The sequence below is a fragment of the Balaenoptera physalus genome (genome assembly GCF_965194825.1).
Source record: "Balaenoptera physalus genome assembly, chromosome: 18".
In the NCBI taxonomy this organism is placed as follows: domain Eukaryota; kingdom Metazoa; phylum Chordata; class Mammalia; order Artiodactyla; family Balaenopteridae; genus Balaenoptera; species Balaenoptera physalus.
In genome coordinates this window covers 50,059,944-50,085,360 of record NC_138899.1, presented here as the reverse complement: position 1 = coordinate 50,085,360, position 25,417 = coordinate 50,059,944, and positions in this window count along the sequence as shown.

The window sequence follows — 25,417 nt, the reverse complement described above, 5'->3', positions numbered from 1 at the left end:
AATTAGAGAAAGAAGAACAACAACAAAAAAATCCAAACTTAGCGGAAGAAAATAAATCATAGAAATCAGATTAGAAATAAATGAAGGGCTTCCCTGGTGGCGCAGTGGTTGAGGGTCTGCCTGCTAATGCAGGGGACACGGGTTCGCGCCCTGGTCTGGGAATATCCCACATGCCGCGGAGCAACTGGGCCTGTGAGCCACAACTGCTGAGCCTGCGCGTCTGGAGCCTGTGCTCCGCAACGAGAGAGGCCACGATAGTGAGAGGCCCGCGCACCGCAATGAGGAGTGGCCCCCGCTTGCCGCAACTGGAGAGAGCCCTAGCACAGAAACGAAGACACAACATAGCAATCAATCAATCAATCAATAAATCTTTAAAAAAAAAAAAAAAAAAAAAGAAATAAATGAAAAAGCAAAGAAGGACACAATAGCAAAGATCAATAAAACTAAAAGCTGGTTCTTTGAGAAGATAAAAAAATTGATAAACCATTAACCAGACTCATTAAAAAAAAAGGGAAAAGACTCAAATCAACAGAATTAGAAATGAAATAGCAACTGACACTGCAGAAATACAAAGGATCATGAGAGATTGCTACAAGCAACTAGATGCCAATAAAATGGACAACCTGGAAGAAATGGACAAATTACTTAAAAAGCAAAACATTCCGAGACTGAAAAAGGAAGAAATAGAAAATATGAACAGACCAAGCACAAGCACTGAAATTGAGACTGTGATTAAAAATCTTCCAACAAACAAAAGACTAGGACCAGATGGCTTCACAGGCGAATTCTATCAAATATTTAGAGAAGAGCTAACACCTATCCTTCTTAAACTCTTCCAAAATATAGCAGAGGGAGGAACACTCCCAAACTCATTCTATGAGGCCACCATCACCCTGATACAAAAACCAGAAAAAGAAGTCACAAAAAAAGAAATCAATAAGCCAATAACGCTGATGAAAATTGTTGCAAAAATCCTCAACAAAATACTAGCAAACAGAAACCAATAGCACATTAAAAGGATCACGCACCTTGATCAAGTGGGGTTTATGCCAGGAATGCAAGCGTTCTTCAATATACACAAATCAGTCAATGTGACACACCATATTAACAAATTGAAGGAGAAAAACCATATGATCATCTCAATAGATGCAGAAAAAGCTTTTGACAAAACTCAACACCTATTTATGATAAAACCCTCCAGAAAGCAGGCATAAAGGGAATTCACCTCATCATAATAAAGGCCATATATGACAAACCCACAGCCAACATCATTCTCAAGGGTGAAAAACAGAAACCATTTCCACTAAGTTCAGGAACACGACAAGGGTGCCCACTCTCACCACTATTATTTAACATAGTTTTGGAAGTTTTAGCCACAGCAATCAGAGAAGAAAAAGAAATAAAAGGAATCCAGATCGGAAAAGAAGAAATAAAGCTGTCACAGTTTACAGATGACATAATACGATACATAGAGAATCCTAAAAATGCTACAAGAAAACTACTAGAGCTAATCAATAAATTTCATAAAGTAGCATGTTAAAAAATTAATGTACAGAAATCTCTTGCATTCCTATACACTAATGAGGAAAAATCTGAAAGAGAAATTAAGGAAACACTCCTATTACCATTGCAACAAAGAGAATAAAATACCTAGGAATAAACCTACCTAAGGAGACAAACGACCTGTATACAGAAAAATTTAAGACACTGGTGAAAGAAATAAAGATGATACAAAAACATGGAGAGATATACAATTTTCTTGGATTGGAAGAATCGAAATTCTGAAAATGACTATACTACCCAAAGCAATCTACACATCAATGCAATCCCTATCAACTACCAATGGCATTTTTCACAGAATTAGACCAAAAAGTTTCAAAATTTGTATGCAATCACAAAAGACCCTGAATAGCCAAAGCAATCTTGAGAAAGAAAAATAGAGCTGGAGGAATCAGGCTCCCTGACTTCAGACTATAATACAAAGCTACAGTAATCTAGCATTTGTTGTAATCAAGTAATTCTTGTCTGTATCACAGACTCTAAATCCATCCACCGCACCACAAATAACTCAATTTTGTTTCTCTTTATGGCTGAATAATATTCCATTGTATATATGTGCCACATCTGCTTTATTCATTCATCAGTCAATGCACACTTAGGTTGTTTCCTTGTCCTGGTTATTGTAAATAGAGCTGAAATGAACATTTTGCTACATGACTTTTTGAATTATGGTTTTCTCAGGGTATATGCCCAGTAGTGGGATTGCTGGGTTGCATGGTAGTTCTATTTTTAGTTTTGTAAAGATACTCCGTACTGTTCTCCATAGTGGCTCTATCAATTTACATTCCCACCAAAAGTGCAAGGGGGTTCTCTTTTCTCCACACCCTAACCAGCATTTATTGTTTGTAGATTTTTTTGATGATGGCCATTCTGACTGGTGTGAGGTGATACCTCATTGTAGTTTTGATTTACATTTCTCTAATGATTAGTGATGGTGAGCATCTTTTCATGTGTTTGCTGGCAGTCTGTATGGCTTCTTTGGAGAAATGGCTATTTAGGTCTTCTGCCCATTTCCGGATTTGTGGTTTGTTTTTGTGATATTGAGCTGCTTGTATATTTTGGAGATTAATCTTTTGTCCATTGATTCATTTGCAAATATTTTCTCCCAATTCTGAGGGTTGTATTTTCGTCTTGTTTATGGTTTCCTCTGCTGTTCAAAAGCTTTTAAGTATAATTAGGTCCCATCTGTTTATTTTTGTTTTTATTTCCATTTCTCTAGGAGGTGGGACAAAAAGGATCTTGCTGTGATTTATGTCATAGTGTGTTCTGCCTATGTTTTCCTGTAAGTGTTTTATAGTGTCTGGCCTTACACTTAGGTCTTTAATCCATTTTGAGTTTATTTTTGTGTATGGTGTTAGGGAGTGTTCTAATTTGATTCTTTTACATGTAGCTGTCCAGTTTTCCCAGCACCACTTATGGAAGAAGCTGTCTTTTCTCCATTGTATATTCTTGCCTCCTTTATCAAAGATAAGTTGACCATATGTGCATGTGTTTATCCTGTTCCTTTGACCTATATTTCTGTTTTTGTGCCAGTGCAATACTGTCTTGATTACTGTAGCTTTGTATTATAGTCTCAAGTCAGGGAGCCTGATTCCTCCAGCTCTATTTTTCTTTCTCAAGATTGCTTTGGCTATTCGGGGTCTTTTGTGTTGCCATACAAATTGTGAAATTTTGTGTTCTAGTTCTCTGAAAAATGCCAGTGGTAGTTTGATAGGGATTGCATTGATGCGTAGATTGCTTTGGGTAGTAGACTCATTTTCACAATGTTGATTCTTCCAATCCAAGAACATGTTATATCTCTTCATGTATTTGTATCATATTTAAATTTTTCATCAGTGTCTTATAATTTTCTGCATACAGGTCTTTTGTCTCCTTAGGTAGGTTTATTCCTAGATATTTTATTCTTTTTGTTGCAATGGTAAATGGGAGTGTTTTCTTAATTTCACTTTCAGATTTTTCCTCATTAGTGTATAGGAATGCTAGAGATTTCTATGTATTAATTTTTTATCCTGCTACTTTACCAAATTCATTAATTAGCTCTAGTAATTTTCTGGTAGCATCTTTAGGATTCTCTATGTATTGTATCATGTCATCTGCAAAGAATGACAGCTTTACTTCTTCTTTTCTGATTTGGATTCATTTTATTTCTTTTTCTTCTCTGATTGCTGTGGCTAAAACTTCCAAAACTATGTTGAATAATAGTGGTGAGAGTGGGCACCCTTGTCTTTTTCCTGATCTTCGTGGAAATGGTTTCAGTTTTTCACCATTGAGGACGATATTGGCTGTGGGTTTGTTATATATGGGCTTTATTATGTTGAGGAAAGTTCCCTCCATGCCTACTTTCTGCAGGGTTTTTATCATAACTGGGTGTTGAATGTTGTGAAAAGATTTCTCTGCATCTACTGAGATGATCATATGGTTTTTCTCCTTCCGTTTGTTAATATGGTGTATCACATTGATTGATTTGTGTGTACTGAAGTATCCTTGCATTCCTGGTGTAAACCCCACTTGATCATGGTGTATGATCCTTTTAATGTGCTGCTGGATTCTGTTTGCTAGTATTTTGTTGAGGATTTTTGCATCTATGTTCATCAGTGATATTGGCCTGTAGTTTTCTTTCTTTGTGACATCTTTTTCTGGTTTTGGTATCAAGGTGATGGTGACCTCGTAGAATGAGTTTTGGAGTGTTCCTCCCTCTGCTATATTTTGGAAGAGTTTGAGAAGGATAGGTATTAGCTCTTCTCTAAATGTTTCATAGAATTCGCCTGTGAAGCCATCTGGTCCTGGGCTTTTGTTTGTTGGAAGATTTTTAATCACAGTTTCAATTTCAGTGCTTGTGATTGGTCTGTTCCTATTTTCTCTTTCTTCCTGGTTCAGTCTTGGAAGGTTGTGCGTTTCTAAGAATTTGTCCATTTCTTCCAGGTTGTCCATTTTATTGGCATAGATTTGCTTGTAGTAATCTCTCATGATCCTTTGTATTTCTGCAGTGTCAGTTGTTACTTCTCCTTTTTCATTTCTAAATCTATTGATTTGATTCTTCTCCCTTTTTTCTTGATGAGTCTGGCTAATGGTTTATCAATTTTGTTTATCTTCTCAAAGAACCAGCTTTTAGTTTTATTGGTCTTTGCTTTCGTTTCCTTCATTTCTTTTTCATTTATTTCTGATCTGATCTTTATGATTTCTTTCCTTCTGCTAACTTTGGTTTTTTTTTTTTTTTTCTTGTTTCTCTAATTGCTTTAGACGTAAGGTTAGGTTGTTTATTTGGGATATTTAGTGTTTCTTAAGTAGGATTGTATTGCTATCAACTTCCCTCCTAGACCTGCTTTTGCGGCATCCCATTGGTTATGGGTCATTGTGTTTTCATTGTCATTTGTTTCTACGTATTTTTTGATTTCCTCTTTGATTTCTTCACTGACCTCTTGGTTATTAAGTAATGTATTGTTTAGGCTCCATGTGTTTATATTTTTTACAGATTTTTTCCTGTAATTGATATCCAGTCTCATCGTGTTGTGGTTGGAAAAGTTACTTGATAGAATTTCAATTTTCTTAAATTTACCAAGGCTTGACTTGTGACCCAAGATATTATCTATCCTGGAGAATATTTCATGAGCACTTGAGAAGAATGTGCATTCTGTTGTTTTTGTATGGAATGTCCTACAAATATCAATTAAGTGCATCTTGTTTAATGTATCAGTTAAAGCTTGTGTTTCCTTATTTATTTTCATTTTGGATGATGTGTCCATTGGTGAAAGTGGGGTGTTAAAGTCCCCTACTATGATTGTTTTACTGTTGATTTCCCCTTTTATGGCTGTTAGTATTTGCCTTATGTATTGAGGTGCTCCTATATTGGGTACCTAAATATTTACAATTGTTATATCTTCTTCTTCGATCTATCCCTTGATCATTATGTAATGTCTTTCTTTGTCTCTTTAACAGTCTTTATTTTAAAGTGTATTTTGTCTGATATGAGAATTGCTACTCCTGCTTTCCTTTGATTTCCATTTACATGGACTATCTTTTTCCATCCCCTCTATTTCAGTCTGTATGTGTCTGTAGGTCTGAAGTGGGTCTCTTGTAGACAGCATATATATGGGTCTTGTTTTTGTATCCATTCAGCCAGTCTATGTCTTTTCGTGGGAGCATTTAATCCATTTACATTTAAGGTAATTATCGATATTTATGTTCCTATTACCATTTTCTTAATTGTTTTGGGTTTTTTATTGTAGGTCTTTCCTTCTCTTGCGTTTCATGCCTAGAGAAGTTCCTTTAGCATTTGTTATAAAGCTCGTTTGGTGGTACTGAATTCTCTTAGCTTTTGCTTGTCTGTAAAGGTTTTAATTTCTCCATCAAATCTGAATGAGATCCTTGCTGGGTAGAGTAATCTTGGTTGTAGGTTTTTCTCCTTCATCCCTTTAAATATGTCCTGCCACTCCCTTCTGGCTTGTAGAGTTTCTGCTGAAAGATAAGCTGTTAACCTTATGGGGATTCCCTTGTGTGTTATTTGTTGTTTTTTCCTTGCTGCTTTTAATATTTTTTCTTTGTATTTAATTTTTGATAGTTTGATTAATATGTATCTTGGAGTGTTTCTCCTTGGATTTATCCTGTATGGGACTCTCTGTGCTTCCAGGACTTGATTAACTATTTCCTTTCCCATATTAGGGAAGTTTTCAACTATAATCTCTTCAAATATTTTCTCAGTCCCTTTCTTTTTCTCTTCTTCTTCTGGGACCCCTATAATCGAATGTTGGTGCATTTATTGTTGTCCCAGAGGTCTCTGAGACTGTCCTCAATTCTTTTCAATCTTTTTTCTTTATTCTGCTCTGCAGTAGCTATTTCCACTATTTTATCTTCTAGGTCACTTATCCATTCTTCTGCCTCAGTTATTCTGCTATTGGTCCCTTCTAGAGAATTTTTAATTCATTTATTGTGTCATTCATCATTGTTTGTTTGCTCTTTAGTTCTTCTAGGTCCTTGTTAAACTTTTCTTGTATTTCTCTATTCTATTTCCAAGATTTTGGATCATCTTTACTATCATTGTTCTGAATTCTTTTTCAGGTAGACTGCCTATTTCTTCTTCATTTGTTAGGTCTGGTGGGTTTTTGCCATGCTCCTTCATCTGATGTGTGTTTTTCTGTCTTCTCATTTTGCTTAACTTACTTTGTTTGGTGTCTCCTTTTCACAGGCTGCAAGTTCGTAGTTCCTGTTGTTTTTGGTGTCTGTCCCCAGTGGCTAAGGTTTGTTCAGTGGGTTATCTAGGCTTCCTGGTGGAGGGGACTAGTGCTTCTGGTGAGTGAGGCTGGATCTTGTCTTTCTGGTTGGCAGGTCCATGTCTGGTGGTGTGTTTTGGGGTGTCTGTGACCTTAGTATGATTTTAGGCAGCCTCTCTGCTAATGGATGGGGTTGTGTCCTGTCTTGCTAGTTGTTTGGCATAGGGTGTCCAGCACTGTAGCTTGCTGGTCATTGAGTGAAGCTGGGTCTTGGCATTGAGATGGAGATCTCTGGGAGATTTTCACTGTTTGATACTACATGGAGCTTGGAGGTCTCTTGTGTTCCAGTGTCCTGAACTTGGCTCTCCCTCTTCAGAGGCACAACCCTGATGCCTGGCTGGAGCACCAAGAGCCTTTCATCCACATGGCTTTCTTCTTCCGTCTTCCTCCCTGTAGATACTCTTTATTTAAAAAGAATGTGCTGAAATAAGTCAGAGAAAACCAAGTATATGATATTGCTTATATGTGGACTCTAAAAAAGACGGTGCAAATGAACCTATTGTAAAACAAAAATGGAGTCAATGATGTAAAAAGAATGTGCTTTATAGGTGTGTCCATAATCTTTTGGGAAAGTTCAAAACCGTCTTAGGGGTGAGGGGTGCTTGGTATGTGTTAAAAACTATTTTTGTAATAACACCAAGACATTTGTTACTTTCACTGTGTAGGCTTTTACACTGATGGTGTAAAACCAATGATGGGTAAAATTGCTGGTACCTTAGCATGAATTAAGGAAGTGACACCAAACTGTACTAGCAGTCATAATATTCTTCAATGCCACACACTCACAGTGAAAACATGAAGTAATAAAAATCATTAATGTTATTAAATCTCAACTTAAATGTGTGACCCTTTAATATCCTGCTGATAATATGAAGGGTATCTCTACAGAATTTTTGCTTCCTACTCAGGTCCTGTAATTATCTGAAGATAAAGCACTTATAAGAATGTTTGAAATGAGAGCAGAACTAGCCAGTATTTATTTATTTATTATTTCTAAATAAAACAGCAATTGTACTTACATGAACAACAGATTGACAAGATATGTGGTTACTCCTGGTTAGGATGTTGGCAAACATTTTCTCAAAAATGAATGATGTGTGCTTGTCATTTTATAGCTAATTTTTATTTCAATAATAAAATCTGAGATTTCAAGCAAAAATTAAAATTTTGGAAAACTTACAGGTATCATGCTATAAGATTTTGTTCTTATTTTTAAATGAATTTATAAATTAACCTTTAATAAATATGATTCTATTTATATGAAATGTCCAGAATATGCAAATTCATAGAGACAGAAAGATTTGTGGTTGCCAATGGCTGAGAGGAGAGGGACTCAGATGAGGGATGCTAATGAACTCAGGGTTTCTTTGTGAAGTGATGAAAATGTTCTGGAATTAGACACTGTTGCTGGTTGCACAACCTACGAAGATACTAAAAATCATTGAACTATAATTTTTAGAAGGTGAATTTTATAGTATGTCAATTACAACTCATTTTTAAAATTAACACTTAAATATTTCCCAGTTTCATTTTCTAATGAAGTAAATATTGACATAATCCCTATGACTTAAGCCCTTTGGGATCCTCAATAATCTGAAGAGCATGAAGATAACCTGAGGACAAAAAGTGTGAGAACCACTGGTGTAGGCTTATCAGTGATCAGGAATTCAAACAATGATAATAATAATTATGAGGAGCTAATGGAATTATCTGGAGATTGACAGTTTATCTCTCACTCATGGCTGAACAGTTTGTTTTACATTCAGATTTACATTGGCAATCTGCTATAATATCTTTGCAAATGAGTGGCTAACTGTCATTGCATTCTCAAAATCTGATTGCAGAAGGAATCAGGCTGATTGGTTTGTTCATTACAATTGCTCCTAAGGTTAAATCCTTTCACAACAGGATACCTCACATGTCATTCTTGCAACAGGTACCCATCTCTGGAACTTTATACAGTGATCATATGGTATAAAAAGCAGCTGGGTGTTCTTTCCCTATATAGTGGCTCTACATGCACCAGGTTAAACTAGAAGGAGAAATCAGTTGGGGCATGTACATAACTGACACAGCCTTTCCCTCCAGCCACAAAAGTGAGGTACATTTGAGCAGTTGTATTTAGTTCCATAAACCTGGAGTATAAGGTGCAGGGGCAAGCACAAAGTAATGTTAGAGACGTAGTTAGATCGAGAGATTTTCTCTGCTCTCCAAACTAAAGGTTTGGAATTTATTCTTTAGAGGTTAAGGCATTATTTATCAAACTTTAACCAATATGTTTTATAAGAATGTTTCCTAGTAAAAATCTAGTGATTACAATGAACACTTCTTATTTTCTTATTTGCCTTTGTAACCTCGGATAAGTAACTGTCCATATTAAGCTTTCTGTTAATGAATAAATGCATTAATTAGAGGTGGATTTATAAGTACTCAGCAAAAAACAAACAAACAAACAAACAAACAAAAGACTTGGTGGACTTCCCTGGTGGCACAGTGGTTAAGAATCCATTTGCCAATGCAGGGTACCTGGGTTTGAGCCCTGGTCTGGGAAGATCCCTTATGCCGCAGAGCAACTAAGCCTGCGTGCCACAACTACTGAAGCCCGCATGCTAGAGCTCATGCTCTGCAACAAGAAAAGCCACTTCAATGAGAAGCCCATGCACCGCAACAAAGAGTAGCCCCGTTTGCTGCAACTAGAGAAAGCCCACACACAGTCAAAAATAAATAAATAAATTTATAAAAATAAAAATAACTGGGCCAATTAAAAAAAAAAAAAAAGACTTGGCAGGTGTGATTTAGTTAAGGAACTTTAGATGGAACCATTTTCCTGGATTATCCAAATGGGTCCCATCAAATCACTCTTCCTGGCTGAGGTCAGAGTAAGATGTAACTGTGAAGAATCAGAGAGACACAATGATGCTGACTTTGAGGGCAGAGGAAGGGGGTGGGAGCTCAGGGATATGGGTGATCTCGAGAACCTGGAAAAGGCAAGGAAACAGATTCCCCTCTAAAGCCTCCAGAAAGGAATGCAGCCCTGACAACAACTTGATTTTATCCCACTGAAACCAATGTTAGATTTCTATCCTACATAAATGCAAAGTAATAAATTTATATTGCTTTAATAAGACACCAAGTTTGTGTTAATTTGTTATGGCGACAATAGAAAACTAATACTAGCAATCACATTCATATAAATGGAGAGGTGGTTGGAGGATATGTGAAATAGGACCTGGGGGATAGGCACTGAACAAAAAACAAGTGTGAAAATTGTTTCATTATCATTACAGAATTACAGTAGTATGGAAGAATGATATTTTTGCATTGTGTTATAAAGTTTATTTTAATTGCAAAATAGATTCTGCAAAGAGTAATTATTTTAGATATATTTCTTTCTGTAATAATCTGTGCTCTGTCTTTGCAACTAAATCTGTATCTACAGTCAGCAGGTTAATGACAAGCATAGTTTACACGTTGAAATGAAGAGCTGGTTTACTCAACAAGCATTCAAACATACAATTTCTTTTGACAAACATCCATATTCTCAAGATTACAAGTCAGTAGTCCTTGGAGTTATTAAAACTGAACTTTCTGAATTACTGGAAAATTTTTTGTATCAAAGACAAATATAGAGTTACATTTAACTTTCACTTTATGGTAACAGTTATGTAAATATTTGTTAATCTTCCTCCTTAACATCTTACAATGTGAAGCAGCGTTAACCCTTAACTGTATAAAGGGTTAACACTGCTTCACATTTCCAAAAGCAAAATTTCTCTATGAAATTTCTTTCATAGTGTTCTGTTTTTTTTTAACTTGTGTTCTTTGGTTTTAGCAATAATTTAATTTAATAAGTATATACATATATATACATACATACATTTGCATCTCTGTATATATACATATATATACATGTTAAAAGTTGTCATTAAAACTGGAGAAAATTAGTTTCAAGCATATTTTTAACATTATACATGACACTACTAACACTAATAGAAAAATTAATAAACTATATGTTATGCATACATATATCTCTATGGAGAAAAAAACATAATCCATATTTAAAAGAAGAAAAAAGAAAAATTAATACAATAGGACACTCAGAGATTATATAACAAAATGAAGGAAATATCAAGGAATTACTAACATCAGAATTCATAAAAACTAGTGAAATTTTTAAATATATTTGTTTCAGCAGTAAGCACACATGTGAAAAATTTATTCATTAAAAGAAAGATACACTTTCATATTAGCCCCAAATTAACACCCAAACATGTATCTAAAAGAAACACATATGTAGAAGTTTACGCTGTTTTACAGATGTCTTTGAACTGACCTATATATGAAAATGAAAATTCTTTAATCATCTTTAAGTTTTATTGCAAGGTGAGAAATTGTTATTGCTTATCAATATATAGCAGCATTTGGAAAGTTATAAGCACATGCTACATTAAAATCTATTTTATGTTTGACACATAATAGTAGAAAATCTGAACTCTTCCTTCTGATTCTGAACTTTCTGATAACAGAATAGAACAGAATGGGTGATGATTAGTTCATGTTCATTATGGGGAACCACTTGGAGGCATAAAGGGCTCCAAAGTTCACATGTCTGCATTGTCTCAAGGTTCTTAATATAGTTGGTGGCTACAGGAAACATTAAATTTGGGCCTTTTCACAAACTCAAAGGAATTTATAAAAAAAAATAGATTATGAGCTTTTAAATTATCATAAAAATGGTGGTTGTGACTTAAGGAGGTAATAAGGCATTTTATTATTTGTTGCCACCTTCTCAAGATATAAGTCCTCTAAGCTGCTAAGATGAAAGCCAGAATTGCATAATGAGCTAATAGCAGAATGAGCTAATAGCAGAATTATTTAAAAAAATAATTTAGGGGATATAGTTTCTCATGTCTCCTATCCAAGAAGAAGAGAAATTAAGTACCTGCCTATTTTGAGACATTTTCCAGGACCCCTGTTTATAAGCTACTGTGGTAGGCTGACCAATGACCCCCCAAAAGATGTCCACTTCCTAATCCCTGCAACCTGTAGGTGTTACCTAACGTGGCAAAAAAGACTTTGTAGATGTGACTAAATGATATTGAGGTGAGGAGGTTATTCTGGATGATTCCAGTGGGCCCAGTGTAATCACAGGAGTTCTTATAAGAGAGATTCAGAGAAAGTCATAAATGTGAATACAGACACAATAGGTTGGAGTGATGAAAGAAAGGGTCCAGAGAGTACAAGTGACTTGTAGAAGCTGAGAAAGGCAAGCAAAGGATTTTCCCTCCAGAAACTTCAAAAGGAACCAGCCCTGTGAAAGTGTTGACTTTAGCCCAGTGAGACTGATTTTAGACTTCTGACCTCCAGAACTGTAAGAAAATAAATGTGTTTTGGTTAAGTCAGTAAGTTTGTGGTAATTTATGACAACAGCAGTCAGAAATAGATATAATTATTTAAACAGGGCTAATGAGAGCTAACATAACACAGCCACAGATATTAGGAGTTTCTCTCAGGAGCAATCTCAAATTCAGTTAATGCTTTATCAGTGTCCAAGAATTTCTTCCCTAAAAAGAGCATATGGGAAGCTGCTTGTAACAGGTAAGGTTATGTTCATTGGAACACAGGGATTACTTGGCTTTGTTCTTCAATGAAGATAGTTAAAAATTATGTTTTTTATTTACCTCTTAGAACATATCATGGTTCCTTCAGAATCAAATAGTAATAAATAATTAAGATAATGAAAAAATTATTAGAAAAATAAAATTAAGTTTGCAAATTCTTTATTACATTCTTCTTTCTTCTGTATACCTCTTCCTTCTGATGCAGGTCCAAAATAGAAACTGGCATGCAAATTCCTATGTTAAATCCTAAGAGAAACCTACCCCAGATTGAATGGGAAAAAATGACAAGGAACTTTGGCAAAATTAAAATGACTCTTACAAGCTATGTTTTTAAATTATATTTTTATTTCTATAATAGTATTGCACATGAATGTGACTCTATTATAAAGCTTGCTCAAATAAAAATATGGTAAATAATTTAGATTATAGGACTTTAAAAAATTTTATGATTTGTTCTCAGAGCATTTTCAACTGACCTATAATACCAGAAAACACTTAGAAAATTTGATAAACCTGAACAAAGACATACTAGAAGAGCTTTTATAAGGATCATAAACACACAATCTGCATGCTATTTTTTAAATGTAATATATGTACATGGTTTAAAGAATTCAAACAGTACAAAGACTGTATAAAGAAAAATCAGTTTCTGTCTTAACATCCTGGCCCCATCTTCCTCCCAAAGAGAAATACTACAATGGGTCTCCTAAGCATCATTGTAGAGACATTCGGGGCTCATACATAGAGAATGTATGCATAGCTGTGGCCCTGCCATTTTAACACCTGTTGTACACTCTCACACTCAACTGCATTGCTTCTTAGTTTATTTTAAATAACATGATTTGCAGGTCATTCTATTATCCATTTATATAGGTTTACTTGTTCTTTTTATAGAAACATCACATTTTCAACTTATAATGTACCATCATTTATTTAATCAGTCCTCTGTGTATATATGTGTGTGTGTAAAATACCATTAGTCACAAGGAAAAATTTAAAAGAGATTTAGATAATATGTAAAATATAATACCACCAAAACTAGCTACTGTAGAGAGTATAGCTTACTAAAGAAAGGATGGAAAGGACAGAATGTAATATTTGCTCAGTGTTTCTGTATTTATTGTAGATTACAATCACAGTTTAGAGTTATTTCTCCTCTTTAACCTTTGTTGTAAATTAGTTAGTATGGGACTAAGCAGTAAATGTATGGGTGATTAATATGTTATTTCCTATATTAATATTGAACACTGATGTCTAGAACTCAGTTCCAATTGATTATATCTTTCTTCACCTAAAATTATTCATCTTTTGCAAAATGTGACTTCAATAAATAAGTCATAAAATGGATCCCACTCTCTCCTTAATTTCCATTATTTCTTCTGGGTGGTGTCTAAATAAATGCTTTTGTATTTTTCTGTGATGATAATGCTAAGAAGAATAGAAAACCTGATCCAAATTCCAGAGCCACATCATATAATACATTCTTTTGAATTAAACTGCATGTATTCTCATCCCAGACTAGCTTCCACAGATTGAATAAGCTACTATAAAATTTAAAGTATGAAATTTATTTTGAATGTCATTTTATTTCACATTATGGAAAGCACAAATATGATATCTTCAAATTCTGATCAAATGTTAAATGTGTATAATGATTCAGGAGAATCAGAAATCTTCACATTCAGAATTAGAATTCTCTATTTAGCAGCTAAGTAAGCTTTGACAACTCACTTTCACAGAGTCTTAGCTTTCCAATATCTAAAATTCAATTAATAATACCTGTCCCACAAAATTATGTATCAATAATATGATATATGGAAAGATTTTTATTATTCACTTCAAAAGAAACTAATTGATGACTTTATATCAGCCAATATGCAATCAAATGTTGGTTGCTATTACTACTAATGATGTATGCCAAACAAAAATATAAATATAGCAGTAAATTTATTTGTAATGAAAGAGCATAGAGTTAAAAGAATGATGATCTGGGTTCTATTTATGGTCTGCAAACTATCCAGTTGTTTTATTTGTGTAATCTCTGAGCCTCCAATTCTTTACTTATTGACAGAGAAGATTATATCAGCTAATCTTTGAAATTCCTTTATTAATTATATCATTAATAATAACTTTTGCAGGTAATAATATATGGGTACCTATATTGATTGTAGTAATGAGTTGAATTTTAAAGTGACTCTTAGGCCTTTCCTATGCCATGAGTAGAGTAAGAATAGTGTATAGAATTTATGATTTATAAACACCAGGATATAGCAATTGTGCTAATTGTCACCAAGAAAAATAGTAAAACTTTATTCAAAATTGTTGTCAACTAATTTTGGAGGTCAACATTCTAATGTTAATACCTGGAACAATTATATCAAACTAGTAGCAGTAGAAGGAGACAGCATGGAAGGGAGGAAAGGAGAAAGGAAAAAAAGAAGGATGGAAGCAGAAAGAAAAACATAGGCTGTATTGTTCAAATGTCAAAATGCATAGTAGACACACAAGGTTTCTATGCAGGTAGTGCAGATGGCAACCCTAAGTAATAAAATCACTCTCCAAGAATAAGCCAAGGAGACCTCAGAATGTACATGGAGAAATTACCTCACAAAATGGGCAATGATCCAGTCAAACATAATTCAGTCTGCTGGAAGAAAGGAGGTTAAGAAATTGTAGATTAGCCACAAGATGGAGAAAAGAAAGAAATCACATCCTTGTTTTCATTCTGAGACGCAGACTCTGAAAAAATATTCATTTTCCAAATCATGTATATTCTAAATTCAGTCTATCTGTCTATACAATGATATCTGTGTATTGATTGGCCTGGATCTTATATTAATTGGCAGAAATTGCAAATGCTCATTAGCCAGACATAAAAACATTACTTTCTTAATGTTTTTCCAACCACCACTTTCCGAACACAGTTTCTCAGATTTTTGTCAGGACTTTTCTACTTGTCTCACATATTTGTTTTCCAAGGCATGACTCACAATCTCCTTTGTCTCCTTTGGACTAAACTGATGTATGCTAATATAGTTTTAGTTAGCCAATCTATCATTTACTCCTATGTACACATGGATTTTATTCTAATATATGTAAATAAATATGAGCATTGATAGGGTCTTTGATTATTTTTAAATTATTTGTGAAAAATGAATACAGCAGTCCCAAAGCTAATTTTAACAGCAAATAAAAGTTAGTATATATAAAAACTTATTTTAAATTACATTCCATTGAATCCAGTTAAAAAAAAAAAAAAGAAACACTTTTTTGTCTCTTTTAGTAATGTAACTGTACCCTGAACTAAATGATTTATTTATTCTATAAGATTTTAAAAACAAAGACTGAAGGAATCTAGAGGAAAAATCTTAGAAATTACTAGGCAGGAGGCTATATCGTATCTATGGTAAATGAAGATTATAGGGCTCTGAGAATCAATCAAGTATCGTCTAAAATAACTTTATGAGTTTATGACTTTTCTCTCTCTATCCACAGGAATAGAGATAATAATAATTACCTCCAATTTCACTTATTTTAAAATGTATTTTCTTGTCATTCTCTCCTGATTGACTATGAATATACCTGGCATATTCATTTTAATAAATATATCAGATGAATTTTATCAGTATGTAAAAAAAAATTTTTTTTCATGTCACTATATTCTTGGTCACTATTTTTCTTTGTGTATATTTGTGGATGCCAAAGAATCACATCTACTAAACTTGTATTGTGTAGCAACCATCACAGGTTTTCAATCAGATCTAAATATAGAGCAGCACTAAATTTAGGAGGAGGAGAAGCTGAGAGCAATATTATCAATAAATATTATGATTTATTTATTTATATTTTTAAAATTTATTTATTTATTTATTTATGGTTGTGTTGGGTCTTCGTTTCTGTGCGAGGGCTTTCTCTAGTTGAGGCAAGCGGGGGCCACTCTTCATCGCGGTGCGCGGGCCTTTCACCGTGGGGGCCTCTCTTGTTGCCGGGCACAGGCTCCAGACGCGCAGGCTCAGTAGTTGTGGCACACGGGCTTAGTTGCTCCGCGGCATGTGGGATCTTCCCAGACCAGAGCTCGAACCCGTGTCCCCTGCATTGGCAGGCAGATTCTCAACCACTGCGCCACCAGGGAAGCCCTATGATTTATTATATTGTACATAGTATAGTAATAAATGTAATAACAAATGCCATCTATTGTCGAAGTTTTAATATCCAAAAAAGTGCCTGTAGAAAGTGCTCAATCAATACTGTTGAATGGGGCTTCCCTGGTGGCGCAGTGGTTAAGAATCCGCCTGCCAATGCAAGGGACACAGGTTCGTGCCCTGGCCTGGGAAGATCCCACATGCCACGGAGCAATTAAGCCCGTGCACCACAGCTACTGAGCCTGTGCTCTAGAGCCCATGCTCTGCAACAAGAGAAGCCACCGCAATAAAAAGCCCGTGTACCTCAACGAAGAGTAGCCCCTGCTCACCGCAGCTAGAAAAAGCCTGCGCAGCAACAAAGACCCAACGCAGACAAAAAAAATTAAAATAAATAACTTTAAAAAAAAAAAATACTGTTCAATGAGTGAACGAAGGATAATGCATTTAATAGCAGCTACTTAGACTGATTTGTGTGGCAAAATATAGATTGCAATATAAATATGAATGTATTCAAATACTCATTTACCATGTGCTATGGTATGCATTCTAGGGTAAAATTGGGGTATGTTAATTTTAAAATATCATGGAATCCAGTGTATGATACACAAAATGGCCAGATTTATTAATTGAAGCATTTAAGAAAGAAGAGAAACTCAAGTGTGTTGGTGAAAGAACCACATAAGCCTCCTTTATCAGGTTACATATTTCACCATTATGTGATTTTAGCAGATATCTAAATCTATATTTTGTTCATCCAGTTCATGCTAGGCATTGTGAAATATACACACATACACATATATCACATACATACACATACACACATAGTAAATATAATAAATAAGAATTGAAGCAAACAGGGCAACTTTAGTAAACATTATAAGCTTATTAAGAATATAGAAAGCTTATTTAAGTAGGAATTAGTGAGACTGGATCAAGAAGTAATATTCAAAAAAGACTTAGAATTCCGTCTTGGCAAATATATCAGAAAGGTTGATGTTTTTTAAAAAGTTGCTATTGGAAAGTGAATGGAAAAATAAAAAGTTGTAAATCAACTTTCACAGATTATCAAGAGAAAACTAGAGAAAAATAATATGTAGGGTCTTCTTCCAAAAAGTCAGCTACTTCTAGGGTAAGAAACTGAAAAGTGCCGTACCATTGGTTACTGAAAAGGACCCAACAAAACTGTATGAATTTTCTTGGGCAAGGAAACACAGACATTATTTAAATAGCCAAACTTTAAGAAGTATATCTTTAAAATAAACTCTGACCTATTTTTCCTGAAGAATAATGTCAAAGTAAAAAGACTTTCAACTTATAAAAAAATAACAATGCGGGTATGTTCTTTTCTTTTTATGCTTTTAGCTCTTTTTCTTGCACACACTTTTTCCCCCCTGTCCCCCTTACTTGTTTACTGTCTGTTCCTTTTTTATACTGTATTAGTGTCGGTTTTAATAGTAGGTATCTGATGTAAAAATCTGTAAGAGATGTCACATTTCCAGTAAATCGTCACATAAGTTGTCATATGATGTGAACACTGTTTCTCTTATAACGGAAGGAGAACAAGGATGTCTGCTATCTAGGTGGAGGTCTCGTGAACCATGATGGTGATCACAAATTTGCTGATGCTGAACCAGTTGTCATTCTAGTAAGAGCTGGATAAAGTTGTCCTAGAAGATATCAGCTCCCTAATTCAAGACAGAGGAACTGACATCACTGTCAAAGTCATAAGAGACCATCTAGACCAGCGGTCCCTAACTTTTTTGACACCAGGGACCAGTTTCATGGAAAACAATTTTTCCATGGACTGAGGGGGCAGGGGATGGTTCTATATGATTAAAGCACATTACATTTATTGTGCACTTTATTTCTATTATTATTACATTGCAATATATAATGAAATAATTATACAACTCACCATAATGCAGAATCAGTGGGAACCCTGAGCTTGCTTTCCTGCAACTAGATGGTCCCATCTGGGAGTGATGGGACCATCTCAGCTCCACCTCAGATCACCAGGCATTGGATTCTTATAAGGAGCATGCAACCTGGATCCCTCACATGCACAATTCACAGTAGGGTCCACACTCCTATGAAAATCTAATGCCACTGCTGATCTGACAGGAGGTGGGGCTCAAGAGGTAATGCAAGTGATGAGGAGCGGCTGTAAATACAGATGAAGCTTTGCTCGCTCACCTGCTGCTCACCTCCTGCTGTGCGGCCCAGTTCCTAACAGGCCACAGACCGGTACCAGTCAGAGTGCCAGGGATTGGAGACCCCTGATCTAGACCACACGATCCCCTAAGATGACCATCAATGTGTAATTTATCCTTTAAGATGATACAAACCTCTAATGGAAATATTAACATTAATTAATTAATTAATAATTAACATCAACATATTTTGATGTTGATGAAGGCATGATTCAGAGAAAATTCTGAGTTTTCAAAAGTCACTGACACAAACAATATTGTTTGTATTCGTGACAGCAACATTGGTATGAATATATGAAATATCATAATCATTGGTATAAATAATTAATATATCCTTATAAAGCAAAATTAAATCATTATAGACAAATTCATCTTAATTTTCAACAATTCAGTTGCATTTATTCAGTGTTTACTAGGCACAAGGACCCATGAAGATAATATAGACAAAAGAGATGAAAACTATGGACCCTAGCTTAAAGGAGATTAAATTACTTTCTTGTAAATACACACTCACACTAAAATATTAATACTAATACTAATAATACAGTTCTGACTCTGAGATTTTGTTTCCTCATCTTTGATGAAAGACTAAGAAGACTAGAAAATTTCTAGGGTCCTATATGACTGAATGCTAAGGTAAATATTAAATAAACTTAGAAAATTTATAGATGCTGTTTATTTCATGTATTACCATCCACTTAAATAATGAAATTTTGGCACTTCCCTGGTGGCACAGTGGTTAGGAATCCACCTGCCAATGCAGGGGACACGGGTTCCATTCCTGGTCTGGGAAGATCTCACCTGCCGTGGAACAACTAAAATCCATGTGCCACAACTACTTGAGCCTGTGCTCTAGAGTCTGCAAGCCACAACTACTTAGCCCGCATGCCACAACTACTGAAGTCCGCATGCCTAGAGCCCATGCTCCACAACAGGAGAAGCCCACGCACTGCATTGAAGAGTAGCTCCCACTCGCCACAACTAGAAAAAGCCCGTGCGCAGCAACAAAGACCCAATGAAGCCAAAATAATAAATAAATAAATAAATACATACATACATAAATGTTCCTTTAATAAATAAATAATGAAATTTTGACTACAATTGGCAGATGATCTCATAATTTTGAAAAATGGTCATTCACACAATAGATTTTAAAGCTTTTGAAATGTTTTGCTATGTACCATAACAAATCACATCTTAATGCTAATGTATAAATTTTAGAACAATGAAATATATCATTAATTTACCTATTTCATCAATGAGACATATTTTAACTACTGCATAATTTATGGTATCAGGTATAACAAAATATTCCTAGGTCATGTTTTCGGCTATCTTATTTATTTACTTTTTTAAATATCTTTATTGGAGTATAATTACTTTACAATGTTATGTTAGTTCCTGCTGTATAACAAAGTGAATCAGCTATATGTATACATATATCCCCTTATCCCCCTCCTCTTGTGCCTCCCTCTCACCCTCCCTATCCCACGATGATCTCCCTGTGCTATGCAGCTGCTTCCCACTAGCTATCTATTTTATATTTGGTAGTGTATATATGTCAATGCAACTCTCTCACTTAGTCCCAGCTAACCCTTCCCTCTCCCCGTGTCCTCAAGTCCATTTTCTACTTCTGTGTCTTTATTCCTGTCCTGTCCCTAGGTTCATCAGAACCATTTTTTTAGATTCCATATATATATGTTAGCATACTGTATTTGTTTTTCTCTTTCTGACTTACTTAATTTGCAATTTTTTCATCTATCTTCCAAATAAATGTTTTTGTAAATTTTCCCTTTGATTTATATTGGTGTTCAAAAGGCTGCTTTAACTTAGTTTTTAATAGCTTTATTGAAAGAGAATTGAATAAGGATTATTCCTTTTGTCACTTTTTCCTACTGATTTTTTTTCCACTTATTCTTCCCTCCAATCATTATTTGCTTCCTTTTCTGATTATTCAGACACCATTTTTCAGTACTACTATCTTTGTTAAATTTAATTTTCACCTCTTATAAAACTATTTTTCACTTAATACAACCAGAGCCTCTTGACATTTATCCTTTTCACAAGAATTCTTTTATTATTTGCTACAGGTTGATTCTGCCATCTCCTTTTCCTCTCCCTCTCTACTGCTAATGGGAGAAAATACTATCTGTATTCATATGCTGTCTTCTCCCTCCTTATCACATTCTGAAGAGCATCTAACACTAACTGGTAGTAATAGAAAGAGTTTGAACAAAGAAAGGGGAAAATCCTATAGCTGATGGCCTTCCAGCAGGATTGTAAAATCATTGTTATAGGGAGAAGCCAGCTGTTGCCATGGCACTTTGCCTAGCATAGTTGAATAAGGTCTCTTCTTTCTTGATTGGAGAATATCGGCATCTTATTATCATAGGTATAAGAGGCCACATGTGTCCCATGCACTTATAATATCTGTAAGTTACTTAAATGAAATCATGATAACTCACCAAGAATCAGACATTTGATTTCAGCCCTGCCTCTTGTCAGTGAAAAGCTACATAAATCTGTGCAGACAAGTAATTTGACCCTGTTTTGGTTTAACCAGTGGTAATCAGGGTTAACGATACCTATTTAAACTGGTTATTGAGGCACTTTATTTATTGTTTAAACCTGAACCTTACATTAACATCAGAGTGCACTGAAAATTATGATGTTTGGGATATGTTAGATAAGCTTAAATTACTCATAATTTATTTTTGTGACAAAAATAAACAAGTAAATTTTCAAGATTATTAAGTGACATATTGTCTATTGCCAAAGAAATATTTAGAAGTTTAAGAAGGTGTTGATAATAATAAAGAGTTTTAAGTTTGAAAGATTATATCACCATCTGGGCAATAGATTCATGGGGAAAATGAGACATGCTTATTCTCCATTACTTTCTGAGAACTCAGAGGCACTTGAAATTTGATTGGGAAAAAAAAAGAGCAAACACATTCTACTGAAGATACTGGGTTATGTGTACATTCTCTGGAGATCTAGAATCACTGCTTTTTACAAGGCTTAACTCTGAACTTATTTATGTTAAGTAAAAGAGAAACGACAGTTAATTGTGTTAGTTGTCAGTATGGTATAAGCTTAAGAAAATGTAATTTTTCTTTTTCTCTTCAGTAAAATGATATCTGTTAAACTCTAAAAGAAATTGTAATAGAAAGACATTTACTAGAAAAATAGTGATTAGCATTAGTATTCAGCAACGACATAGTTAATTTTATTTGTCCACTTAAGGCATATTTCAGATGGCTGGGCACACTCATCTCATGGCTTCACATTGAAGCCATAAATTTGTGCAACGTGTTGTGTTAATTTAATTGACTAATATTGTAAATTTCTGAAAGAAATTCTTTTTTTTATATCAATTAGTTTTAAAGATTTATTCTGCTTCATCAAAGGATTTCTTTGTCCATTTACGGAACAGTTCATTCTCTTCGTCATTAGATAACTCATTTTGAAAATTCCCTACGTTTTTTCCAAATGGTTGCAGTTTTGCAAGTTCAAGATGAATTATTTTTTACATATCTAAGAGTAGTGAAATAAGGAGGATTCTCCAAAAATGACTTTGGGAGATCACTTAATTGTTTAGCTGGGACTGAAGGAACTCGCTTTCCTCAGCAAAAAGAGTAACACCTAAACCAGGCAAAAGTTCATGCTTAAGAGGCATTTAAGAGAGCAGATAAGCTTTATTTTAGACAATTCTTAATGTAAAAAGACTGTGCATAGTTATAAAGTATAATAAGTGAGTTTTGTTATAAGGTAAAGTAGAGAACCGGAAACATAATTAGAGTTGGCTAACCAGGGCAGGTTTATCTTGGAAATGGTGGGTCCCACACTCTTTCAGACAGCTGGTTGTCCAACATTTCTTTTCACAACAACCTTGTATATTTCCAGTTGCAGAACAGGCAACTAGTAACCTGTTCATTCTCTATTAAGAGGACACTTTCCCACAGATCTCCTATAAAAAGTGAGACCCCCAAGAAGGAGAACTTCCATATTGGAGCTCAGACCCACATTAAGGTTCCAACAGAGCCCCAGGCTAACACCTCTCATGAGTTGACATGGCATTTAAGTGGACCACATCTTTTCTTTTCTTGTTACCTTTTGCTCTAAGTAACTTTGTGTTTTTCTCCAATAATGTCTTTTCTATAACCCATTCTGTAAGAAATTGTGGAATTTGTCTGAAGCCATTTTTCATGGCCAGGGGTAGACCCAGAAAGGACTCCCATGAATGACATGTAATAATTATGAAAAGATCCACCATAGTTGACAGCAAGAAAATTAGTCAAAGTCAAATCTATTCTTATGATTATTCCCTGACTTCATTCACCCAATCCCTTCCCTACTGAGGAAAAGATAGTTTCTACCATCCCTCCTATGAGTTGTCAATGAATTTATCTAAGCAGTAGTAAATTTTATAGTTTTCCTTTGGATTTGTTTCTTCAACATAAAAATCCATTTCATCAAGGCTAAGTGATCCTAAATATTAAGGGACAGTGTTGAAATATTTATATTCTGGAGAAAAATGCTCCTGGGGGAAATAAACTTCTGCAGTGCTAAAAATGTAATGAGTAGGTAAAACATCAAAGTTAAAAATGATAGCAGTTTTTTTATAACTGAGCAATTACTGAATGAAAAACAGATTTCACCTGATAAGCACAAGACAACATAACATCAGATTTCAAAGTTTTCTGTTGCCTAGTGTCAAGCTTTTTGTCTTTCCTCTTGTTTTGTTAACCAACAATGGAATCCTAAGGAAATTGCAAGTAGCATCCACTGGCTTTTGTTTTTAACACATATCATGAATATAATTTATTAATTTTATGTAATACTTATTTAATGAATGTCTTTTCTCCTTGTCTATATTCACTGCTAAATTATCAGCATCCAGTGTAGCACCTGACACATGGTGAACTCTCAATAAAAAATTATTGAATGAATTTGCTACTTTGAAAATTCAGTCCATATCAATAAAATGGAAAAAATGAACTTGATAATCAAGTTATTTGACTTACAATAATTTTTATTTTAAATTTCTCATTTCAATGAAATCAACTCTCACTTGGAAAAAGTGAATGATATGTTTTAAAGGCAAGGTTAAAAGTAAGTTTCTCTATTCTTAGAATATGAAAATGCTTCGTTTTCTCCTGTCTTGTTATATTTCTGAGATTGACCTGGAAATTGTTGAAGCCTCATGAAAGTTAACGTTGTCTTTAGGTAGAATGGGGGAGTGTAGAAATGAATTTAAGCTGTCTGCTGTAAACATTTCTTGGTAACTTTAAAAAAAGCTCCAATTTTAGTAGTTTGTAGCCTGCAAAGTAACATTCCAATGCTCAAATCAAAATGTTGGAATCTAATATCCTAGCTTCAGTACAATCTGTAACACTGCCATTTATCTGTACTAATTATTGAGTTTGATGTTAAAACAGTAGAGGTAAAAACCAAGACTCCTCTCCTCAAGGAGTTCTTTTACTTTAGTCCTGCAGATACACTTCAGAAACAAACCTGGAGTAGGCAACACGTTCAAACAGAGGGCTGTCATTGTACAATCTCATGAAAGGGGAACCTCACCTAAGTTGAAGATATAATGGAAAGCCTCTCGAAACAGGTAATATTGGAGCTGAATACTTAAGGATTTGTAAGAAATATCCATGTGTAGGAGTAGGAATGTACATGCTAGAAAATGAATGTAAAATACTGAGATATTTGATTAAATATGTTGTACTTGCCTTTGGGTAACTGTAAGTCATTCAGTGTAGCCGTAGTCAAGGTGCCTGTGAGGAAAATAATGAAAGACAGGGCTAGAAAGGTAGGCAAAAGTAAGCAGTGAAAGTCTTGTATTAATTCAAGAACTGTAGAAATATCACTAAGGTAGTGATGGTTCAAAATTTCTATACATGTATATCTTTGGAGTGGCAAACTTGCTGGCTGTCAAATATACAGAAAGGTACTGCTAACGTGTTATTTGGAAGATGTTTGCATAGCAAACACTATTTTTATTTAGAATATCTGTTTTATTTTTCTCTAGGTTTGGGAGAATGCTTACTTTACCTGCTATGGAAACAACCCCTCCTTGTTTCTTTACATGGTATAGATTTTTCCATTACTCTACTTATATATCTTTCTTATTGTTGGTTTCTAATAGACAGAATATGCATTATCATGTTTTTTAACCCAATCTGACAATCTTTCTCTTTTAATTGGAGTATTGAAACCATTTATAATTAACGATATGATTTGGTTTAAATATATCATCATATTAATTGTTTTATTTTAGTCTTAAATATTCTTTGTTTCTTATTTCTTTCCCCATCATATTTTATTTATTATACAAGAATTTTTTAGTATTCCATTTTATCTCTTCTATTGACTCATTAATTCACTTCTTTTTTTGTCATTTTAGTAATTTGTCTAGAATTTACAAAACATATAATTTTGTCATCACATTCTAACTTCAAATAATATTATTCTACTTCATCTGTAATGTGTATCCCATAGAACTGTACATGTCCATTTCCCCTTTTCCTGTTCTTTATGCTATGATTGTCATATATTTTTCAATATGTATTATAAACCCATTAATGCATTATCATGTTTTTCTTTAA